Source organism: Python bivittatus, unplaced genomic scaffold (genome assembly GCF_059951505.1).
Source record: "Python bivittatus isolate LINGU-HERP-01145 unplaced genomic scaffold, Pbiv_v1 ctg000840_np1212, whole genome shotgun sequence".
NCBI classification, from domain to species: Eukaryota; Metazoa; Chordata; class Lepidosauria; order Squamata; family Pythonidae; genus Python; species Python bivittatus.
The window spans coordinates 11,646,584-11,668,149 of NW_028277113.1; positions in this window are offsets into that span (position 1 = coordinate 11,646,584).

Below are 21,566 nucleotides of genomic sequence, written 5' to 3' on the forward strand. Positions count from 1 at the left end.
AATGCCTCTTTACCAGATTGACAAAGTAGGCTGGTGAAAGCTTTGAAGACTCCTTTTGAATGCCAAAGATTAATCAACGATCAATGGTGATGCCATTGGAATTATTTAAAGGTCAAGATTGTGAAAAGCAAAAAGAAGAAATATAAAGGTGGACTATTTGATCAGGGATAAACTATTTGTTTGATATTTCTGGTAACTCCTAACAGACCTTTTGCTGAACCAGGACTGAAAAGATGATGATTTGTGGATTGCGTATATATAAAATTAGGTTATGGGAAGAAGAGTTTTTTTATTTGTAATTTTAAAAGAGGGTGAAAAGTTACCATATTAGCTTATTCTTGGTGAGATGAAGGTTGGAAGCCCCTTCTTTATTACTGTCTTTGTTCCTTTTCTTTTCTTTTCTATTTTTTCTTTTTTTTTCTCTTTTTCCTGTACCTTTTGAACTTTTCTTTTACTTTTCCTTTCCCTTCTAGTTTAGTTTGTATTCGTTTTACTATGTTTACTAAAAACTTCAAAACAATTATTAAAAAAAAAGAAAACCATTCCTAAAAAGAAGATTGAAAGTGATGCCTAAATAGTCAGATAATTTCAATAAATATTGAAGAATATTGTTAACTTTCAGTATTCTTATTACATGAGATAGATAATTCACCCACTCACATAAGAACGCCTGTTATCACATGCAGCAACTTTCTTGTGAATAGCAACTATTAAAAAGATAAAATCATCATTGTTTGCATTTTTTGGTATTTTCTTCTAACGTCCCTGCTTTTATTCCTTCTCCCCAAATTATATAATAAACATGAATCTGATCTAGAAAAGATTGAAAAATCCAAATGAAATATTACTCACAAAAAATTCACAGATCGACACAAAGAAGTTCTTAATCCTTACCTGAAGTCAAAACTAAAGAGGCAATTAAAAAAACTGAAATTAAATAAAGCTCCAGGACCTACTGACATTTCCGCAACATATTACAAGTCTTTCCAAGAAATTCTGGTTAAACTTTTAAATCCAGTAATGTATGGGATTCAGGGACCCGCAAAACTTTTTTGTCATGGAAAGAAGACTTTATTTCTTTGATTTATAAAGAAATAAAAGACTCAACCTGTCCTGAGTCATATAGATTTGTTTCCTTACTGGATGTGGATTATAAGCCTTTCATGGCAATTCTTGCTATGAGAATACATGGTTTTCTATCTGAAATGACACATCCTGATCAGAATGGATTTGCCCAAAAGAGGTATTTAGGAAATCATTTTATTCTGAATGTTACTGACAAAAAGGAATGTGACTGACAAAAACTTCATGGGAAATTAGATTCCTGGTACTAATTTAGTCTATTATGCTTATATAATAGTAGTCAGTGATTTATACTGTGTTGACCGTGGTTCATAATATGTATCCTTAGTTTAAAGCTTAATAGTGATTCTTAGTTTTCTTTAAAATTGTATAATACGTTTTATAATTTCATAAGTAATGAATGACATATTGGAAAACTGTAATCTTCATGACATTTTAGGTCCCATCATGGTCTTATCCGTATTTTGCTATTTGTATTTTACTATTTAAATCTTTTTACAAGCTTTTGATCTCTTCTTGTCTATATTCTTTCTTTTCTTTCTTTAAAATGTTTAATTGAAAGGAATAAAGTATGAAAACTTGTGCCATAATTTATCAGACTGTTGGGCACTTCCACAGAGCTACCACTTCTGCTCCCCAATCTTTAAAACACAGTTTGAAAACAACTGTCAATCACCGAGCTGCTTAAGCTGCTGCAAGTCCTGCAGCAACAAATATTTCTCTTACTTCCCACTTAGGCCAATCTCTCTTTTTTCATATGACATGACAGCACTCACTAACACATCTGGCTAATTTCCCCCATATTATGATTTCTGAATAAATGGATTTCCTCTTTTATTTCCTCAAAAGCCTTTCCTATATAATCCTTTTTTTTTTTTTTACAATGGCACAACTGTTGAAAACCAGTCAGCACCTTTATTGTTCAATCACAGGGTCCTTCGACCTTACCTTCATTGTTATAATTCAGGCATTAAATAATTTTCTAATAATTGGCTAGACCGTGAGTTCAGAGATTAAATGCTTGCTTGATTTGGCAAAGCAGCAGCTAGTTTTCACATATCTTCTGTGTTTTATAAAACTATGAGGTTAGTGCTCAGAAGAGGAAAATTAAAGAGCAAAGAGGACCTGCCTAACAACATATAGGTAGAAGGCCAAGATAATGTTCCCCCAATTTTCTTGCAATGAGTTCTAAACATGTCCTGAAATCCAAGACCTTATGCTGGATGGTAGTAACTAGTTCAGTTATGCTGTCTGTATTGATTTGATTGAGGTTTCTCTCTGATGTGATAATTTTGTTCCATTGTTTTTCCTGCATTTTCTTTTCCCTCAGTAGGTTTCTTTTAACATCTACAGAGTGAACTTTATTGATTTAAAAGTAGAATTTCCCATCTTCTGGACATGCAAAACTGCATGGCTGCACAGCTACCCCTTGTGTTTCAGAACTGCAATAAGGTTTGTTAAGTTCTATATTGTTAGCTTTTAGCAGGAACATCCAAAGAACCAATTTTTCCTAGAGTTGGGTGAAGGTACAAGACCTTGGTAGAAGAACTCTCTGGTTAGATAAGAAGTTCAGCCTGTATTTCACTTTGAAACTATTGGAAGAAGAGTTTACCATTGAGGTTTTAAAATTATCCTCCCTTCCAGTTTATAACACCATAGATAGGAAGGAAGGAAGGAAGGAAGGAAGGAAGGAAGGAAGGAAGGAAGGAAGGAAGGAAGGAAGGAAGGAAGGAAGGAAGGAAGGAAGGAAGGAAACAATATGTTCTCCACAAAATACGCTCAAGGGCAGCCCATTAATTAGGCTAATTGCATGAAGGCAGACTCAAGAGCCATGTCAGTGGCACCAAGCTGTGGGATCATTCATTAGTGTTGGGATGAAATGGCTCCCTTTATATAATTTTAGGATAAATTCCCCTGTGATAAATCATAGTGCACGTTAGTAGCTTCTCTAAATAGAAAATCAAGTTGTTACCATCAGCTTTGGAAGAAGAAGGAAGAAGGAGCCAGCAACTTTCTAGACTGCTCCTCTCCATTTAAAAGACATCTCTATTTACCAAGGGTAGAAGAGTAGATGTTTAACTCTCGAGTTAGTACAGTGGTACCTCGGGATATGAATTTAATCCATTCCGTGACTCTGGTTGCAACTCAAGTTGGTCTCAAGTCGAGGTAAAGTTTCCCATAAGATTCAATGTAAATCCGGTTAATCCGTTCTGCCCTCCGAATTTGGTCGCAACCCAAATTTTCTCTTCAGAGCCTTACTCCTGCCAAGCCTGCTCTGCATTTTCTTTGGAGCCATGCTAACACGCACACCAAAAACCTTCGCAAAACACCGCAAAACACACCACAAGCCTCACCGAACATCTCCTTGCTACTGCGACCTCTCCCACAGGAAGCTGCGACCGCATGGCAGCAGGGAAAATGGCCACGGATCCGGTTCGTAACCCGAGGCAAATTTTCCCTGCCGAAGCTGGTCGTAACCCGAAATGTTCGTTAGTAGAGGCATTCGTAACCCGAAGTACCACTGTATTGTTAAGCTGGCCCAAACATAGGAACCAGGAGGAGGAATGAGGTAGAAATTGACTTCCACCACAGCTTCTGTAGAACTTCATATTTCTAGTTGAAAGAAAGCTTCAGAAGAGTTCCTTTTTCATGTATTCATTTAGTTAGCAAATTTATTTAGCCACCTATCTCCATACAAGACTGTAGGCAATTCACAAACAATAAAAAAAGTATAAAAACAGCAAACCAATACAACAAGTAAAAAACATAAAAACCATATGAAACCATATAAAACCATATAACAAAATTCATAGCCAAGGTAATCATCTCCATCCATAACCATCAATCTAGCCACTGCTCCAGGTCTACCATGGCAGCTGAACCAGAAGTAAAGATGCTCATTTGACCATAATGTATACTCTTGTAGATGTGGAACTGATCTGGGAGAAGTATGAACACCCTGCATACAAGGCCCTTTGTCTTTCTGCTGAATCATAGATTGATCTCTTTGGAAAGTATTTTTCTTACATCGTCCCCTAAAAATACATCTCATGTTTGCATAGTAACCCAATACTCAAGTTGAGGGACATGATAGATATCACCTTCCTTGGGATAATTAGTGATTTCTCATTGACTCAGTTGGAGTTACAAGATAACATAATTTGTTCAATGATTATTAGCCTGATAGGTTTCCAGGTTGGATTTATTAACTGAAGCTTTAGCTTTTTTGTAGAATTATACTTTTGTACTTATCAAATACAAATAGGATCTGGAAGAATCCAGCAGTTCTAAAAGCTGCTTTGAAGTTGTTGGCTATGTCATGAAAAAAACAATGTGTCTTGCATAATCTGTGACAATGAATTAGCCTTCAGTGTTGATAGAAGATAGTGGACATCAATTCAGGCAGTAAGTTCCTGCCCCAGTGTGGTGCGGTCTATTACAGTGGTAGGCAATGTTTTATTTTGGGGGGGTGGATTTGGGGAAGGATTGATTGTTGAGTGTTCAAAAAGTCCCTTTTTCACTTTTAGAGGTGCATTGTCCTTTTCTTTAATTTCCTGGTGAAACTGGGCATAAAATCATGCTGTTCTTTTTTAGTGATTTGCTTTTCACTGCACTGCACCTTGGAGAGTTCTGGGATTCAGTGGTAGGAAATGGATTTTCCCAGTACAGTGTGTGAATAAATTTGGGAGTTCTGGAGGGGTGTAAGGGCAGCATGGGGATTTAGGATTTGGAGGGTCCACAGCCCTCAAGAAGCTTGCTTGAGCAGCAGTACTTATACCACTGTCTTCAGGTCCATAGTTTGGAGTTATGCTTAGATGTCTAGGAAGTGATTGCTTCAACAGTCATGTCCATTTTTAAAAGCCAAGAATTGAGGCAATGCTGATCTGAAATATATATATTGTGGGAAAGCATGAAACTTGGCTTTCCAACCAAGGTTTCAATTTGGCTTCCAAATCAAATCAGGCAACCTTTGTGTCAGTCCAAGGGAATTTAAATGCTTTCTGTACTGTCAAATTAGAATCTGGATTTATTTTAGCCAAATATTGAATTTTATTAAATTTCAAATATGGCCAAGAAAGTAATGATTAGCTTGGCATAAATTAAGTATTTGCATTAGAAATTGATTTAGAAACATGGCAAATCTTAAAATTGGAAAAATCCAATTTTAACTTAATCCAACTCATTGCAACATTGTTAGAAATCCTGGATTAGCACATTATCTGTTTAATTTACAGCATATTTTGTAATAAAATTGGTAGAGTTTATCACCTTGAAGTAATATATTAGTTGTAACACAACTGGGGACTTTGGATTAGAATTTAACAATCTCCTTTAAAACACATTGTAGAAGTTGTTGAAAGGTGTAACTGAAACTACTCTTGTTGCTATAGTTAGTGCAAGAGTTCATGGTGAATAAGCTCTGATCATTTATATATTGCTGCATTGTATAGCTTTTAAAAGACCTCATTGTTTCTCATAGAGATAACTGATATCATTTGAAGATGATGTCCTTCTCTATCATGTTGTAAGTTATTGTCCTCATAAAAAGTTTTCTGTGGCTGAACTGTAATAACATATAATCATAAGGCTAATGAGAAAGGTAAACCATTCAAAGTTTTTTCAGAACCAACATTCTCTTCAATGCCAAACTACCTCCTTACCCCTCTATGATTTTTCAGTACTTTCCATGAAGAATTTCACAAGCAAGATGATAGGCAATTCCAACTTTTGTTCTAGATGTGGTTGTGCTTCTCCTGAAAGAACAGACCTACCATCTGTGGTTTGTTCTGGATTCATGGCTTTCTGCTTCCATGACTAGGAAGGCCTTAATCCAACTTTGGTTGGTGTTCCAGTTTTGGTCTTTCCTGGAACAGGAGACACTGGCTACTCACATTTTTCTCATCTTTTGTCAGCCCTTCAAGGTAGGTCAAGAAACAGAAGCAGCAGGAATTTCAGGAAGGCTTCTTATTCTAATAGGATAGAAGAACAGAATCTGAGTTTGTTTATTTATTTAGAATTATATGGCCACCCTTCTCACCAAAATTACTCTGGACAACAAACAAAGTTTAAATATGAAAACAAAATAAATAATTGTAAAGAACACACAACATACAATCCAAAAAAGAGAAGCTAAGAATAAAAACCTGTAAAATAATGTCAAACCAGTTGGGTTTCACTAACTTCCTGACCCCCGTGCCTGGTCAAACAGCCAGATCTTATTATATTCAAATTTGCCATACTGAGTATCAAAACCTATTACATATTTGTGGCTCTCTTCCATTCAGATCAAATTGTAAGCTCTTTGTAAATCTAGTTTAGTGAAACTGCGTGCCTTCTGAAGGTGATCCACAGGTCCAAAATAAGAGTTAATGGATAGTCACCTCTAGTGGTTACAGAGTTCAGAATATCTGTAATCATGCACAACTCTTGAGGAATTATCTTTCTTTTGTATAAAAACATTGTCATAAATGTGGGAGATGAAGAATAAATCTTTTTTTCAGATTTTTGACCAGAAAATCTTTTAAAGATTTTTCTGGTAATACAGGAGACTCCAATACAGGTAGTCCTCATTTAGTGACTGCCTCTTTTAGCGACCATTTTCAGTTACGACGGTGATGAAAAAGTAACTTTACAACCAATACAGGTTGCAGGCCTGTAAAGCAAAGGAAAGCTGAAGCAAGATTGTAAGCACAGTCACGGTTTCCCTTAGTGACCGCTTTGCTTAACAACAAAGTTGCCAGACTCAGTTGTGGTTGCTAAATGAGGACTACCTGTAACAGAATGAAGGGAGAAAAGGGGAAGAGCTTAGCATCTGCAAATGTTGCGGTTGGCACCTTTGTGGGAGAAAAGGATTTGTCCCTTGCTGCCAGTCTATGGCTAATACTATGATGACAGATAATGAAGCTGTAACATAGAGTAGCAAGAATTCTGTATGATCAGTTCAATTGCAGAGGAGTTGTACAGTGCAAAATGGAACCAGCTCAGAGATGGCTGTCCATCATTTGCACTAGCTTCGGTGTTGCCAGTGATTGTGGGTAACTGACACACTATAATTTCATCTGAGAAATTAGCTGTTATTTCAGAAACTAAAAGAGCTGAGACCTATATTTCTGTGCCTCTGGGTGTGTGAAGAGTAACAGGGATGATAAAATACCCTTGACTGTTGTCAACTGTTTAAGCTCTTCTTAAGAATCTGGGGGGGCTGCCTGCTGACTTCTTGGGAGGGTAACTTGCAAAGTTACAAAGAGATGAGGCTCTGGAGCAATTTGGGCATTTACTCATGAGGTGATACACATTTACACAGGTGTGGCCCTTTCCAGTCAACTCAGAGGAGGACAGGCCATGGTTAGGTATCCAAGAGCCTTACCAAAACAGAAACAGAGGTCCTTCTATTATTTCTCTGCTGCAGAGAAGAATCTCTTCACTGCTTTTACTTGCATACAAGAGGCAACGGGGATGGGGGATAGGGGATGCTAAGGCTATAAGCCTGCTCCCTCCAATTGCCCATGGACAAAATGCTGAAACAGTCTTTCCAAATCTGCTGTGCCCTGTCTTACTCATTTATCTTCAGTTTGAATAATAATCGAATAATCCTTCTTGAAACTGGTCAATCAAGGTAAGATCGTTCTATAGCACATCTCTGACATCCAACTGGAAATCAGCTATGTACTCACAGATATGGTGATTTCTTTGTTTCAGCTTGCAAATGTCCCAAGTTACACTTACTCTCCTGGTCAGATCACTAAAAGTCAGATCACTCAATCTTTTCATGGAATTCTGGTAGTTTTCTAGGACTGCATCATTCCTCTCAATGGGCAGAACTGCCCATCTGCCTGTTCTTTCTTTCAGCGGATCAAAAGCAAGGTGACGCGTCAGATCTGAAAGAAATTCTACTGGCCTGCCCACCTTGAACAATTCACATTGAGTTGCTAAAGTCAGAAATTGATCTTGAGGCTTCCCAATTTCTATGGGAAACTTCCAGGAAAACGGAGCAACGCTGGCTGTGTAGCAACTTGTGGGGCCCCTTCTGCCTGAGATAAGCCTTGTCCCACATGCTGTAGTAGCTGCATCATGGCATTGTGCAAGATAGGTATCTGTGTGCCTACCTGCTGCTGATGCTGCAATAATGCTTCGGGCACTTATTTTGTAGACAGCAGGTGCCTCAAGGATCTGTCGCCATATTGGCAAGCTCTGATGAGAGAATAGGGAGGCTTTCAAGATTATTGGCAGCCCTTTGAGACAGGCAAGGTCAAGAAATCTGGGATTTCAAGAATGCTCTTTATGGCTGTTCCCCATCCCCCATCCCAGAGCTCACCATGGGGGGAGGGGATGTTCCTGGGATGTATGAACTAAAAATGCCCAGAATATATGCAAAAGTATATAAAGCAAGCAGGCGCCTATATTGGGCTGCAGTGATATAGGAAGATGCTAAAGCCATTGTATGTGTCACACTGTGACAGCTAAAGTATTGATGACATTGGGCATTTAAGATGTCTAGCATAAATGATGTTTATAGACCCTAAACTTTTTAAAATGCCATGTCACATAGATCATAAGTCTATAGTTGATATGAGCACCAGTATGAATAATCTGGGCAAGAGAAAGAAGTGATAAACAGAAGATACATGGCATAAAAGTCAGAGAGAACAATGGTGCAAAGTAGGATGGAAATAAAACAAAGAATTCACACATTTTTTAAGTAACTTTGAAGAAAAATGGCACTGAATTCTCTAGCAATTATTGTCATATTACTATCACCCATATTGCAAAAATAACGGTGGAGGAAGATGACGTGATGTGATCTAAAGGCATTTGGTATTTGTTGGGACTATGCTTCCCATATTTCCCAGCCAAAATAGTCAACAAGCTTTGGAAAAGCTGCTTTAGTAAATTCATAACTGAGGTGAAGTTCAGACTGGGGCATTAACATCTCATATTGCTACAGTCATACAACTGGATTTAGAATTGTGTGAAGTTAAATTCTATGAACTGAATGAGTCTCTGGATGAAAGTGGGAGAAAGTTGATTCTATGGAGTCCTTGGGGTTGTCTGAGCTTGGTTGTTTTCTTGCAAACATTTCATTACCCAGCTACGTAACATCTTCAGTGCCAGAATGGAATGGGGTTTGCTCTCTGTTTATATACTGTGGCATGCCCTGCCAGTGTTGGTGGGGGTGGGGGTTTTGTTTTATTTTATTTTTTCCCTCTGGTAGTTCCTTGATTCTCCCCATCACTGCAATTCCCTCCCTCCTCAAAATCCGTTGTGAAGTATGGGTAACTATCTTATCCCCCAGATATATTGTAGTACATCTGCCCTACCCAATATAAGCAATGGCCATGCCGGCTGGGAAAGGTGGAAATTGTAATTCATCTGGCCAGTAGTATTTGGGGTAAGATAGGCTATGTTTTCTGCCTATCTAAGATGAAATTACAATCATTGTCTAGTTAGAAGCATTGGACATAATGACAACATTACAAAGAACTTTCATTAATATTTCTTTCTTTGTTGGGGTTTTTTTTTGGGGGGGGAGGGGGTTGGTACCAAAATGCCCTCATTGATACATGTCCTTTGGAAAACAGCATCATTGGCCAAGGTGCCTGTGTTAGTTGATTAAAATTTTAGTTGATTAAACTATCAGATAAACTATTAGAAGTCCTAAAAGAAGACTAGAAGAAGGAAAGGCTAGTTTCAGTTCCAGTAATTGAATCTTGGATAATTGGATAAATACTATTAGTAATTGGATAAATACTATTATCCACGTCCACATGTCCTTTGGGTTTTTCGCTGTATATTTGTATAATTGCTAAACTGCCATGTGAGTTTTCCCCCTTATCTGCTCTCCTCCTCCCCGGTTCCCATATCCACTAATTTAGAATTTCTCATGAAAGTGTTCATGTACAGAAACCTCTTTCCTCCCTCTTGACTTCATGCCAAGTTGTTACCTCACCACATGATATGGTTTCCCTGATTGGCGCATTTTGCTTGTTGCTGAATAAATATTCAGGAATTCTTTCTGAGTAAGAATAATCTACTGGGGAGTAGCTCCTATATTTGGAGATATGCTGGTATTAATTTTTCTCCTGAAACAATGATTCAGGCTCCAGTTGTGAGCGCACTCATTTGAAAGTAAGACCGCTTAAACATGGAAGGATTGCATTTCTTTCATGACACTGTATTGGTGTAAATATGTTATTGATTTTTTCTTGGTTTTGCTTCTTTTCCTTCTGGGTTCAAAACAGCCATTCCCCTGAACTGTAGTTCTTATTTATTGATTCACTAATATATTCTAATATATGTACACTAACTGCTTCAGAGATTCATCTGTCTGTTGAAAATGCTTAAGCTGCTCTTTCAAACTGTTTTCTAAAGTCAGTTTACAACATTTCACATCCCCTTTGTATTACCCATTGTAAAGATTCTGGTAAACGCGACAGGTAAGCCATTGTATAAATTCTGATTCAAATCTGCAGGTTGTCGTGTTAGGAAAGTGAACCATATTAACTGGCATTTCATGATACAGCTTTGAGAGAAGAAACCTGCACTTGAAAAACAAAAGAATAGTGAGGGGAAGGTTAAGAATGTTAAATCTAAAAGTGAGTTTAATTATAGTCTGAATTATTGACTTTAGATTATTTGACACCTGCTCCTTAGCTGACCTTCTAAAAGAGTCATTTCTTAATCAACAGTGGAATTGTGAACTCGATGGCATTGTTATCAGTTCTCAGTCACACCCAAATTAAATGATTTTTTAAAAAATCCAAAGAATTCTATCCTTCAAAACCCCACCCTTCTCCATCCCAAGTCCAGTTTGCTCCTATTATATACCCAATTTTTTTAAAGCCCTGTGATATCAAAGGTGAGAATATTTTTATTAAGGATTTGGCTCCAATACACAATGCCAACATTCCATGGGTTAAAGTGTGTGGTCATGCTTCCAAAGATATCCCTGCTTTATTGGGATTACAAAAGGAATTTATAGCCGTACTGAAGAAACGAATGGAACAATTCAATGGAACTGAGCCTTCACAGCTGATAGCATGCCACTTCATATAGCACCAGCCCTAGTATGAAATCCATATATTTCAAGGAGATGATCTTTACAGCTATAAAAATAGAGCACTGCATAGTTACTAGTTTAAAAAGTTACTGCAAGAAAAAAGCGCATGGTGGTCTCGTGCATTGCTACAATGTGCACTGGTTGAGATAGGAGCTTCCACTGCAGCACCTCTAAACCTTAGAGGGGAAATACAGGTTATCATGGACAGCAAGGGAAGCCAATGGATAAACTAATTGACCTAAACTGGTTGTTATTTACCAGTTGCTTTACTCACCTCAGTGTATAGATGGAAGATTCCAATCAGCTTCTCAGCTGTCTGTAGTCATGTATATGCTTGTGGCAATTGAAGAGTGACAACTGGACACTTTCCAATTGTGGGCACATCAATGAGATTCAACCATAGGGTATGCTGAGACGTGTGAAACTTTACCAGAGTTCCCGGAATGCTTTCAAGTCCTATGGTTCAATGCTGTTGAAATGCACCTTTAGGACTCTCCATTCAGTGCAGATGAAGAAGATACTATCACAACATTCAAAAATGAACTGCAAAGTGATACAGGGCTGAAGGGAAGTACCTTGAAACAAATCTGGCGGACTTCTACAGATTGTGTATCACAGAAGATTAATTTCCAGCTCTGAAAGCACATGCTCACAACATTGCTAAAAGTTTTCGTCATCACCTAATGCTGTAAGCAGTTTTTTTTTTAAGCTAACCACTGCAAATGATCTTTCCTATGCAAGATTATCCACCTAGAAAAGTGGCTGAGCGTTGCAACATTTTTTTCTCTGTAGTACATCATGAAGTTCCCCAAAGAGAAGAATTACAGACTATACATTAAAGCATTTTTATTTCAATAACATAATTTTACATCCTTACACATTCATTTATTTATTTAGGTATTTGTTCATTCATTCATTCATTCATTCATTCATTCATTCATTCATTCATTCATTCATTCAATTTATATAGCCACCCATCTCACATACGTGACTCTGAGTGGCTCACAGAATTAAAATAGCAAAAAACAATAAACAAATACAAAGAAACAACCAAAGCAAATAAAACCATTAAAAAACCAATTAAACTAATTAAAACCATAAAATATAATCTGCAAGAAAGTGCAATCCATACATTAGAAACAGTGCAACCACTCGCAAGCTCCTTACCTCCACAGGATCTCCAGGCCAGATCTTCGGGGTCTTCTCGGGGATTCTGATCGAATCCTTAGATCAGCCAATAGGATTGAGGCTGATCTAAGCTTGGGGTGGGGGATGATGTTCCAAAGGGTGGGCGCCATGGCAAAAAGGCTCTCCTCCTGAGTCCTGGTCAGATGACACTCCTTAATAGACAGGACCCATGTCATGCCTCTTCAGCTGGACCTGATGTGATGGGTAGATGGCACTGCATAGCAGTTTACAAACAATAATAACTTTTAACTACTTTCAAGAAGTTGCATTATGTAGCTCATTTTAAGAACTTTACTTCTGTACTAAATTTAACATGACATTGTCTTTTAGATAACCATTTATGTTTAAAGTACCAATAAAGCTTAAATCAAATAAAGCTCCTGTGTCTGCTTTGACCTTATTTTGCACATTATATATCAAACTGGGGAATAAGGAGAAGGAGAATTATTATTATTATTATTATTATTATTATTATTATTATTATTATTTGGTTATGATATACATTCTTTATCTTCAACATTGTCATTGTCCTCTAATGCTGTTTTGTATGCAATTTTCTTGAATGTGTGTGTGTGTGTGTGTATGTGTGTGTGTATCATTCTTACTACTCTTAATATGCTTGTTTTCATGCACTTTCTACTAAATAAGCATTCTGTGCAGACAAATCTTTCCAAAATATACATGATGATGCAACGTTTTGAAATCTAATACAGATGTGTTTGTTTTTTAAAAAAAACATGCCTAACCCCAAAGCACATGTTTATAAGGTTGCAGCCCTGCATTTCTCCATAATAGGCTACAAAAATCCAGATGACCATCTGATGGTAGCAAAGAGCTGCAGTAAACTCTCTCTTTCTCTCCAGTGGTTGCCCATATTTGAGAGGACTTGAGAAAGAGTCTCAGATTTAGAAGATACATTACAACCATTTCAAGCCTCAGTAGCAATCTCTGGTAAAACACTAAAAGTAATTAGTCCATTCATTGCCTGTCTGGCCAACAGAAAGCGATTATATTGTTTCATTTCTGACAGTTTTATCCAAATAACAAAAATATGGTCAGGAGAGGAGAAATTAACTGAAATGTGGCTAGACAGGGAATGGGATGGGGGAAGGACATTCTTAATGTGATGACTGTTCCACTGGTGCTCCTTTTCCAGGCAGAATAGATAGGAATGTGGCAATGGCTATTCTTTGAAGGTAATGAAGTCACCTTTAATTGACCAGACCTATGTTGGTTCATTCAGGTGCGGCTGATAATCAATAGTAAGAGGCAACCCTTTCTTACTATGAAAGGTGCCACAAAGCTTTTGTGCAGGTGATGGCTGTCTTGACAGGCAGGTGTTTTCATGTACCCTGTGTGTACTTCCTGGCTTCTACAGGAAATTTACACAAGCCTTGCACAAACAAAAATCCTCTTTCATTTGCCCTTACCTGTCTGCAGAAAATGCACCCTAGTAAGAAAAGAGTCAATGGGCTGAGGAAGTGGGTACTCTATTGTAGAAGAATCCAACTTCAAAATCCCATTTTTTCCCTTATTTTGGTTTCTCTTGCTGAAAACAACTGATTTGCCAACCCTACTCTATTATCTAGTAGCCTCTCTAAATAAGCAACTCCTCCATAGACAGGTTTACTAGGAAGGGCAAAGGTTTTATTTTGGTTTCCTCCCCAGCCATTTGGGACTACTGGTACAAAAACTTCCCATAATTTTCAAAAATGATCTAGCAAGTTCACCTTGCTAGGTGTTCTAGCAAGAAGAAGAGGGGGAAGGGGAAGGGGAAGAGGAAGGGTTGCAGTGTAACTTTCCTTCAAGCGTGCAGGCAATCAACAATGATTTTTTCCCCCTGAATTTCTGACAGTTTTGCAAAATGAATGACTGCTAATTTGAATGTTAACCAGCGGCTTCATCAACTTATGAAAATGAGTTTGACTATTGGGTCAAGATTTTCACAGTGATGTCCAAAAAGAAAGAGAATACATAGATTACAAGCAAGGTCTTTCTGAATTTTTTTGCTAAAGTATTGAAAAAATATATTTTCTATGAATACTTGAATATCTGAATGACACTTATAGATAACATATGAATTGGATATGCATGAAAATAGCAGTCCTAGAACATTGCTAGTCAAGCATATTTGCTCCACAGGTTTTAAGGGTACATGTCCATAATAAAGTACCTTCTATATTCATTCTGGTGTCTTCTCAACAGTTTATGGGACAGTAAAATTAGATCTTCCTGTGACTTTAGTATACTCTGTAAGTTGGTTTTATTATCTAACAGCAAAAATCTTTTGGTCCACATTCACATGACAAAAACTGCAGTGAAGGAAAGAGCTCCGTTGGCTCTTAAAGAACACAAGTGAGAAGAGGACATGGCGCATTGAAGGTGCAACGTATTTCACTTGATCTTGCCATCTCTACCACCTGCCAAATTATACAGCCTTGTCCTATTCCCAAGGAATGCTATGACTGCCCTTCTTACAGGATCAGGCAGGAATCTCTCACCAATTACCTTGGTTCACGAACGCTTCTGTTCATGAACAATTCGGTTTGCAAACAGCAGTGTTCGCAAAATTTTGCTTCCATCTGTGAACTCCGCATCGGGTGATGAACATGACCTGCGGCCATCTTCCCTGCTCTGACACGTGGTCGTGGCTTCCTCTAGGCGAGATCGCGGTCGCAGACAGACACTTGCTGTGAAGCTTTTTGGTGTCGCCTCAAGCAAGGTTAGTGTTCTCTCTCTTCATACTGTCCTGTCCTGTACTTTGTTTCATATTTTTGTGGTTAAAAAAAAAACATATGGTTCAGAACGGATTAACCTTATTTACATTGAACTTTATGGGGAAATTTGATTCGGTTCGCAACCAGTTCGGTTCACAACCAGAATCGTGGAACAAATTAAGTTCATGAACCGAGGTACCACTGTATCTACACTTAATTCATTATCTGCCAACTTCTTGGCTTGTAGTCAGTGAAAAAGTTTGGAAATGGTCTGCTGAAGTGTGCCTTTTTGAATCCTTCTGCTTAATATATACTGTATTCTAACCAATCTAACTGTGAAGTACTTACTAAAGTTTTCTGATAGCAAGTGAGAGTTAGAGGCTGCCTACAATAAACTTGTAATAAATCGCAATCCTTTAGTACCTCTGAATTCAGTTCATGCTTCCATGTATAATCAATCACTCTTTTTCATTTTTCATTCATTAATTCACTTATTTATTAAGGGTTTACATGTTGCTCCAATAAAAAAATGACATTGAGCAACTTATGTTCTGTTGGTACAGCACCAAGATTAAATTATATAATGTATCAACATGGCTACTTAAAATCATATCATAATGGTGTGTACCATGAGGTGTCTTCTTGCACCATAATCCATGGTCAACCAGTCGACATATTAGAGTGGGGAATAAAAACAACCTATACCTAAGGCATCTCAAACAAAATATCTGCCAAACCAAGAATGTTTACAGCTAGCAACAGAGAAAAGTACTATGTGCTTATTCAATTTCAATATACATTTTGTAGATTCTAATAAATTCAATACCAAGTTTGTATAAGAATATAAATCTAAGGGCAATGACCCAAATTGCTAAGAGCAATGACTGGCCTACACTGGAACTGGCTTTCAGCATCCATACTTCCACAAAGCCAACTATTACATGCTGAGATTTTTTTTAAAAAAAAAATCCATATTAGTAGATTTAATCATGTGGAGAAGTAACAATCTCCACAATTCGGTGTAGCTTATGAATGAAGGGTTTGGTGGTTATTTCCAATCTAGTATAACAACAGAGATCTGTACAGTTATTGTTCCATTGGTGGGAGGGAACTGTCTATGAATTTATCATCTCAGTAACACCTACCAGAAAGTAACACCTGACCTTTTTTGATACCTTTACAATAGACCAGGAGTGGTGAACCTTTCAGAAGCCAAAAGCTGCATTTAACATGGGATTGGGGCAGGGAGGGGTGGTGTTGGGGAAGACTGAGAACCACAATGTAGCTTGGGTTATATCACAGACGTTGGTTGGTTGGTTAGTTGGGAGATTTTGAAGTGGGCTTTTTGGGGGGTGGTATATGAACTGTCCCCTTCATGGATCACTGCCTTGTCGTGGCGAAGGGGCTTGCGTAACTCAGTGAAGCCATGAGCTATACCGTGCAGGGCCACCCAAGACGGACAGGTCATGACAGAGAGTTCTGACAAAATGTGGTCCACTGGAGAAGGAAATGGCAACCCACTCCAGTATCCTTGCCAAGAAAACCCCATGGACAATGTTAAAAGGCTAAAAGATATGATGCCGGAAGATGAGCCCCTCAGGTCGGAAGGTGTCCAATATGCTACTGGGGAAGAGCGGAGGGCATTTCCAAGTAGCTCCAGAAAGAGTGAAGCGGCTGGGCCAAAGCCGAAAGGACGTTCAGCTGTGGATGTATCTGGAAGCGAAAAGAAGGTCCGATGCTGTAAAGAACAATATTGTATAGGTACCTGGAATGTAAGATCTATGAACCAAGGCAAGCTGGATGTGGTCAAACATGAGATGACAAGATTGAACATCGACATCTTGGGAATCAGTGAACTGAAATGGACGGGAATGGGTGAATTTAATTCGGGTGACCATTATATCTACTACTGTGGGCAAGAAACCCTTAGAAGAAATGGAGTTGCACTCATAGTGAATAAGAGAGTGGGAAAGGCAGTAATGGGGTACAACCTCAAAAACGACAGAATGATCTCAGTGCGTATCCAAGGCAAACCATTCAATATCACAGTCATCCAAGTCTATGCCCCAACCACTGATGCTGAAGAAGCTGAAGTTGACCGCTTCTATGAAGACCTACAACACCTTCTAGAACTAGCACCAAAAAGATGTCCTTTTCATCATAGGGGATTGGAATGCTAAAGTAGGAAGTCAAGGAGTAATCGGAATAACAGGCAAGTTTGGCCTTGGAGTACAAAATGAAGCAGGGCAAAGGCTAATAGAGTTCTGTCAAGAGAACAAGCTAGTCATAGCAAACACTCTTTTCCAACAACACAAGAGACGACTCTACACATGGACATCACCAGATGGTCAATACCGAAACCAGATTGATTATATACTTTGCAGCCAAAGATGGAGAAGCTCTATACAGACAGCAAAAACAAGACCAGGAGCTGACTGTGGCTCAGATCATGAGCTTCTTACTGCAAAATTTAGGCTTAAATTGAAGAATGTAGGGAAAACCACTAGACCACTCAGATATGACTTAGATCATATTCCTGGTGAGTACACAGTGAAGGTGATGAATAGATTTAGAGGATTAGATTTGGTAGACAGAGTGCCTGAAGAACTATGGACGGAGGTCCGTAACATTGTACAGGAGGCAGCAACTAAAACCATCCCAAAGAAAAAGAAATGCAAGAAAGCAAAATGGCTGTCTGATGAGGCTTTACAAATAGCTGTGGAAAGAAGGAATGCGAAAAGCAAGGGTGAAAGGGAAAGATATAAGCAACTGAATGCAGATTTCCAGAGAATAGCCAGGAGAGATAAGAAGGCCTTCTTAAATGAACAATGCAAAGAAATCGAGGAAAACAATAGAATGGGGAAGACTAGAGATCTCTACAAGAAAATTGGAGATATGAAAGGAACGTTTAGTGCAAAGATGGGCATGATAAAGGACAAAAAAGGCAGGGACCTAACAGAAGCAGAAGAGATTAAGAAGAGGTGGCAAGAATACACAGAAGAACTATACAAGAAAGATCTTAATGTCCCTGATGTCCACGCTGGTGTGATCACTGACCTTGAGCCAGACATCCTAGAGAGTGAAGTCAAGTGGGCCTTAGGAAGCATTGCTAACAACAAAGCTAGTGGAGATGACAGTATTCCAGCTGAGTTATTTAAAATACTAAAAGATGATGGTGTTAAAGTGCTGCACTCAATATGCCAGCAAGTTTGGAAAACGCAACAGTGGCCACGGGATTGGAAAAGGTCAGTTTACGTTCCAATTCCAAAGAAGGGCAACGCCAAAGAATGCTCAAACTATCGCACAATTGCACTCATTTCACATGCTAGCAAGGTTATGCTCAAAATCCTACAAGCTAGGCTTCAGCAATACATGAACCGAGAACTACCGGATGTACAAGCTGGGTTTCGAAGAGGCAGAGGAACTAGAGATCAAATTGCCAACATTCGCTGGATCATGGAGAAAGCACGAGAGTTCCAGAAAAATATCTACTTCTGCTTCATTGACTATGCAAAAGCCTTTGATTGTGTGGATCACAACAAACTGTGGCAAATTCTTAAAGAGATGGGAATACCAGACCACCTTACCTGTCTCCTGAGAAATCTGTATGCGGGCCAAGAAGCAACAGTTAGAACCGGTCATGGAACAACCGATTGGTTCAAAATAGGGAAAGGTGTACGACAAGGCTGTATACTGTCACCCTGCTTATTTAACCTATATGCAGAGTACATCATGAGAAATGCCAGGCTGGAAGAATCACAAGCCGGAATTAAGATTGCAGGGAGAATCATCAACAACCTCAGATATGCGGACGATACCACCCTAATGGCAGAAAGTGAAGAAGAACTAAAGAGCCTCTTAATGAGGGTGAAAGAGGAGAGTGCAAAAGCTGGCTTGAAACTCAACATTAAAAAAACTAAGATCATGGCATCTGGACCCATCAATTCCTGGCAAATAGAAGGGGTAGAAATGGAAGCAGTAACAGACTTCATTTATTTGGGCTCCAAGATCACCGCAGATGGAGACTGCAGCCATGAAATTAAAAGACGCTTGCTCCTTGGGAGGAAAGCTATGGCAAGCCTAGATAGCATATTAAAAAGCAGAGACGTCACCTTGCCGACAAAGATCCGCATAGTCAAAGCTATGGTTTTTCCAGTAGTAATGTATGGCTGTGAGAGCTGGACCATAAAAAGGCCGAGCGCCGAAGAATTGATGCCTTTGAACTGTGGTGCTGGAGAAGACTCTTGAGAGTCCCCTGGACTGCTAGGAGGTCAAACCAGTCAATCTTAAAGGAAATCAACCCTGATTGCTCATTGGAAGGATCGATAATGAAGCTCAAGCTCAGATATTTTGGTCACCTAATGCGAAGAGAGATCTCTTTGGAGAAGACCCTGATGCTGGGAAAGATTGAAGGCAAAAGGAGAAGAGGACGGCAGAGGATGAGATGGTTAGATAGCATCACTGAAGCAATGAGCATGAAACTGAGCAAACTCAGGGAGGCAGTGAAGGACAGGAAGGCCTGGCGCAATATGGTTCATGGGGTCACGAAGAGTCGGACACGACTTAACGACTAAACAACAACAACAATATGAACTGCAATAAGCCTATGTTAGGGCTTCAGTTATAGCTTTCTTCTGTTTCCATATCAAAGGGATGCTGATAATGATTTTTTGAATTGTTGAGATGGAGTGGTTGTCCCAAAGAGAATGTCCAAGAGTGGAGGAGAACCTGGTCTCTTGGTCAGAGGTGGTTCCAAGAACTACTAAAAGAGAACTCTGGAATTGTGTGGTTGCCCACTCCTACAACCATACAATGATAATTTGAAGCTTCTTAGTGGCTATTGTAGAAATTACTTTCCTTTCACTACATAGAGAGAAATTGGCTCTCAAAGAGACTGTAAACTTAAGCCTATACCATACCACTTCTAATTCCAGTTAGAAGCTGACTCACTGAATGGGATTTGGACTTTGAATTCCAAAACTCTAGGCTTGGAGTAAGCATTTTTCACTGTGTGTGTGGTGTGTGTGTGTGTGTGTGTGTGTGTGTGTGTGAGGGAGAGTCAGGACCATAATGGATAGGACAGTTCTGGAGAATGGGTGGCCTATGTTAGGAGTAAGACTAGGAAATTCCTGGGGGTTTTTTCTTTTCCTCTGTTTGGGGGAATTATTCTGATCCCATGAGATATGGTTCTGAAATCTCAGTAACCATACACCATCAAACTCATAATTCTAAATTTTATTAATGTTCAGTATAATTTTTTGAAGTATAGGGAAGACAAACAGGAGGAGTTGTGACTAGGATTAGTAGGACTAATCAGACTAGGATCTGAACAGGCAAAGGAGGATGTGGACAATTGGAAAAGAGGACAGATAGGGGGAGAAAGAGGACATACTAATTGTTCAACTTTCTTGGCATCTGCAGCAAAAATTAAAGTGAAAAACTGCAAAAAAAGAAAGAAAAAGAAAAGTACTTAGGTCTACATGAATATGAAATAAGTTCTTTCAGCATCAGAAAAACTGCTTTTTTGATTGCAACGTTTTTCAGACAAATCTTTATTTTCAAAAATACCGTATATGCTACCAATAATATAAAATCGACAAGGGTGTGTTTTTTCAAATTTCACTATAGAAATGTATGACAAGTCATGTGATCTACAGACTAAAGTGGTCATAGATTTGAAGGGGCTGGATTGAAGCCAATTTCTGGAATCAGGAAATAAATAACATAAATCTAGGCTGTCGAGTCTGTGGATGGGCGAAGAAAAGAAAGAAGCAGACAATGTCACAATACATAGTTTGAATGACTACTGTTGTGAAAACAGCCCAACATTTTTTAAAGAAAAAAGATATTCTTTTTTCTTTATATTGACTTCAGAAGCACCCTTTAAACAATGGCAATACGACATTTCTAAGTTTATATGGCAAGGGAAAAAACCAAGAATAAAATACAAAGTTTTACAAGGTGTGAAAGAAAGAGGTGGTTTGGGTCTTCCTGATCTGAAATTGTACTATGTAGCTTGCTGTTTAGTATGGCTTAAAGAATGGATTACCTTGAGAAATGAAAAATTATTAAACTTGGAAGGTTATAATTTGAGATTTGGATGGCATGGGTATTTGTGGTATGATAAAGTTAAAGTTAATGTGGACTTTAAAAACCACTATATCACTTAATAAGATCTCTATTAAAAGTTTGGACTAAATGCAGACCACTTTTGTGCCCTAAGATGCCGATGTGGACCTCTATACAAGAAGCCTTCTATAGAACTGAAACAAGAGATAAAAATAAATGGATGAGATACAAAGACTTATTAGAAAAAGAACAAGGAGAATATAAAATCAAATCAAAAGAACAATTGGTTTTAGAAGGATATACTTTTCAATGGCTTTCTTATATGCAATATAAAGAAAAATTTAAAACTGATAAAAAAAGAATGTGGATTTGAACAGAATAAATCAGAATTTGAAATTCAATTATGTGAAACAGATGAACACTTAATAGCAAAAATGTATAAATTATTGTTG